The sequence below is a fragment of the Ambystoma mexicanum genome, chromosome 5p (assembly GCF_040938575.1).
Source record: "Ambystoma mexicanum isolate Mex_15411 chromosome 5p, UKY_AmexF1_1, whole genome shotgun sequence".
Lineage (NCBI taxonomy): Eukaryota > Metazoa > Chordata > Amphibia > Caudata > Ambystomatidae > Ambystoma > Ambystoma mexicanum.
In genome coordinates this window covers 191,061,120-191,065,505 of record NC_090930.1, presented here as the reverse complement: position 1 = coordinate 191,065,505, position 4,386 = coordinate 191,061,120, and positions in this window count along the sequence as shown.

Here is a 4,386-nt window from a genome sequence, read left to right as displayed (position 1 = left end):
TGGCCAGATGGCAGTAGCAAGGAAAAAAGTAAGTGGAAAAAGAGCTGACGTGGCTAGCGCAAAGATGCTGGTGCTCCTTATACATAATGGGTCCGGCAGGCCGCCGTATGTGCCATGTGCGCAGATGGACAACATCAATTTAATAAAGGCGCTCCTGCTCCTCACAGTGGGTGCAGGTAAGTGGATTTACACATTCGAAAAGCAGACCGCCGGGGTACACAACAGTCAAGGACATAAAAAGCTTATTGGTAGCGTGTATTGGAGACCAGGCCCGGGGATGTGTGGATAAAAGCAGAATACCCTGAAGTGAATTTAGGGAAAGATGGAGCATCATTTAAAAAGATTCTGGCACAAATATGGGACATGCTGCGTCAAACGTTCCCCGACACACCCAGCCTAAAATTGATAATTCAATGTACTATGGGCAATGATGAAGACCACTCTGTTTATTCTTAAAGTTCAGGAGATGTGGAGTGCACAGACCGGTAGCTCATGGGACCAGTCAATACCCTTTTTCTATTTTATCGTTAAAAAGGGCCGGCCCAAAGAAGTGCAAAAGGCACTAGATAAAATAGCGGGCATCGAGGCGAAGGGGTTGGCCGAAATACAGAGCATAATAATACACCATTGCAAGAGGATAAAGGAGCATGACAAGGAAACAGACCAGAGTCGGCAAGCGGAGGAAGACAAACTAGTGCAAAACAAATGTGCTAAAATCGCAGTGGAGGTGTCTGTATCGACACTGGTGCATACAGAGGCGGCAGGAAATGCCCAAGAGTTCAAAAATGCTAGAATACTAGAATAGCAGTGGTTTGGTCAGAAGGAGGGCAAGGGGAGGGGGATTTGAGGGAATGGAACCCAGAAGGGGGGCGCAATGGGGACTTCACAATGTTGGAACTGTTTTCAAAAGAGTGTACGAGCATAACATTACAGGTGTATTTGTAAAGTGCACGTTAACCCTCAAAGGGGCATCTTGGCGCTAATAACAGATGTTTATTGTTGCCCAATTTAATGGTACTCATTTTATCAATCTCGGAAGGATGAAGGGATGAGTGGACCTGCCGGGATTCGAACCGGTGACCAAGTGGTCAAACACAGGTCCCTGTAGTGGATGCATTAGTCCTCTGAGCCACAGACCCTGAGCAGGCCACATGCATCCCCTCCAACACATATGACTCGTTTGGGCAAACATTTCTGAGAGCCTCATTGGATCAAATTGACACCTGTGTAATAATTTTATACCGTGGAGTTTGTATTGGGCTGAGATCGACGTTTTGTATGCTGTTCTGCATAGCACGGACCATAAATTGTCCATCATGGGCCCATAACTGTTTCCCGTCTTTTTCTGAGACTCTCTGTTTTGTACCTCTTCACATCATTGAGTTCCGTGTATCATTTTGAAATGAGACCTTTGGTGTGGGACGAATCACTTAGGATTTTTTCCAGGGGAGTGAGTTCTCTCATAAGGTTATCCTTCCATTTCGCCGCTGCCAGCTTCCCATTTAATTGGATTGATATGCATCCCTTGGGTTTTATTAGCTGACCCACCCTTTCGAGACCTGTTTCGTACCAATCCTGGAATAGTTGTGGTTCCGTGATATCATTGCGAATCGGGGGGGACCAGATCTAGCTCATGGGTGAGGGCTATGTTGTGAGCCTCTTCATTTCCCCCTTCTGCCGCCATAGCCACAAGAGAGATCCCATCTCAAAATGTTCAATGACGCTTTTCGGAAATGAGTTCTTCGGAGCCCATAGCCACTATCCTAACGAGACCAGACACATTCTTAGTTTTCAATGGATACCCATTGTTTTTGCTTGCCTTGTCGTAGATGTGGGACTATGGCCCTGAACTGGAACTGGGCTGCTCCGTAGTAAGTGTACATGTCGGGGAGCACCGTCCCTCCCTTTTCCTTTGGTTGGGTCAGAGTGGCGTATGATATTCTCTGCTTTTTCCCTTCCCACAAGAATCTGAGGAGCATTCTCTTTATGTCTGTGAAGTGGGTTCCCGGTATGGCAATGGGGAGCATTTGGTATTGGTATAGTAACTTGGGGAGCACGACCATTTTTATGGCGTTTAGCCATCCTCGTCAGGATATTGTCAATTTGGCCCATCGCTCTAAGTCTTTAGTTATTTCAATCAGCAGGGGGGGGAGGTTGAAGTCGTAGATTTTTTCCGTAGTCCTTGTGATTTTGATTCCCAAGTAACGCAGACTTTGCCGTGAGTTTTGTATGCCTCTCATAGTCAGGCCGTCATTCCCCTGGTGTTCCGGGGCCTTGTAAAGAAAGTGTTGATTTGTCAGGATTGACTTTTAGCCCGGCCCATCTGCAGAATTCTTGGATTGTCTGCAAGACATTTGGGATGTCACTTTGTGGATTTGCCAAGTAGAGGAGGATGTTGTCCACAAACATCGCTAATTTATATTCACTCTCCCCTAGGGTCACCTCTTGAATTGCTTTTTCTCTTCTAATGTTGTTACCCAGCGGTTCCATGGTTAGGGCATATAGAAGCCAGGAAAGGGGACTTCCTTGCCTGGACCCCCACGAGAGGGCGATTTCTCTCGATATTGAGTTGTTGACGACCACCCTTCCTTTTGGGTTCCTGTATAGGGCTTCGAACCCTCTGATCAGCATCTCCCCGAAACCCATGTTGCTCAACACAGCCCACAGGAATTCCCATTCTACCCTATGAAAGGCTTTCTCGGAGTCCATGCTTAGGATGGCTTGATTTCTTTCGATGGTCCCTGCATGTTCCATTATGTCGAGGATTTTCCGCATTGCGTCCGCTCCTTGCCTGTCCTGTATGAAGCCCACCTGGTCTGGGTGGACCAGGCGTGGCATGATGTCCTCCATTCGTGTCACAATCACGCTGGTGTATATTTTAGCATCCGCATTCAAGAGTGATATTGGTTGGTACGACTTGCAGCATGTTGGGTCCCTCCACGCCTTGGGGATTACTACTATGTGCACTGTTGAGAATGATGGAGGAGCATGGCCCGATTATCTTGCGTGATTAAAGAGTGAGGACATGTGGGGTGTGAGACTGCCTGTAAACTGTTTGTGGAACCCCATAGTGAATCCATCTTCCCCCGGGGCACCTCCCGGCTGGAGTCTTTTAATTGCTGCCTCAACTTCTTCTGCTGTAATGTCTGAATCGAGAAAGGATTGCTCAGATTCTTTGAGACGGGCGAGACCTGCCACCTCTGTTTTCTTCTCGCTCCCTGCCTTGCCCCCCTGTGTGGTGTAGAGTTTTTCATAAAAGTTGGCGAATTGGACAGCTATTTCCTTTGAAGCTTGCACCCGTGCCCCCACTGCTGTTTGGATTGCTTCAACCCAACTTTCTGCTCTTTGGGTCCGCAGTCTGGTGGCTAGCATTCTGTCAGCATTGTCACCCTTTTCATAGAAGGTCAGTTTCAGGAACCTTAACTTTCTTATTACATCTCCCTTTCCTATAGCCTTGAGGTCTTCCCACTTGTATACACTTTTGTGAGGGGTTTGCACCAAGAAGAGGGAGACCCAGGGGGAAGCCATCACCCAAAGCCATACGTGGAACAGAATTTTTTTTTTTTTGTTGTTCGTTGAATACATCAGGCCCTCGAAGGCAAGAGACTTGAAAAGAGACTTAACCGTCGAAGAACCTGATAGCTGGAACAGAACTGTTGGCTCATGCTGAGAAAGCTTGAGTGTGTGCTATGCTCCATTGTGCCACCTTTCCTGTGCTGAAAACATTGGAAAGGGAGACCCCTGGCAATCGCATCTCGACTTATTACTTGTGAACACTTCTTTCTTTATTGAACCCTTGTCCCACACTCTTTGTGTAATTAATTGTAAGGAACTGGCAGTAGGTTCTTCTTAGTATAGGCCCTTTTATTTTGACCTGGCTCCACAAGGACTGCCTTATTTTTCTTTTGATGGTCTACGCTTGCTCCCATCTTAGATTTTGGTTTAGATAAGGTGTTTTTCCACCCTGTATTTACAGTTTAATGAACACCCTTGAACTGTGATCACTTGTGTCTGTCTTTACTGTGGCCACCATGAGTTCCTTACAGAGCCCAATAAATGTTAACTGAATATTGTACTCTGACTTAGGAAAAATTCAAGTTCCCAGCACGTAATCAATTTGATTGTATGTAGCAACAGTGAGCAGCACTGCCATAGAGACTCTATCACGCTCCTAAAACTCCTGGCCTGAAAGAGGTATAAGGCTGACGAGGCCAAACTACAGTACTGCCAGCAAGAGGTTCTGTATCTAGGTCAGTTAATATCAGCAAATGGCAAAAGAATCACACTAGACAGAGCGGAGTCTGTGCGCACCACCCCCAGGCCCATAACAGTGAAAGACATGCAGAAATTCTTAGGGTATGCAATTACTACAGAGCATGGATTCTA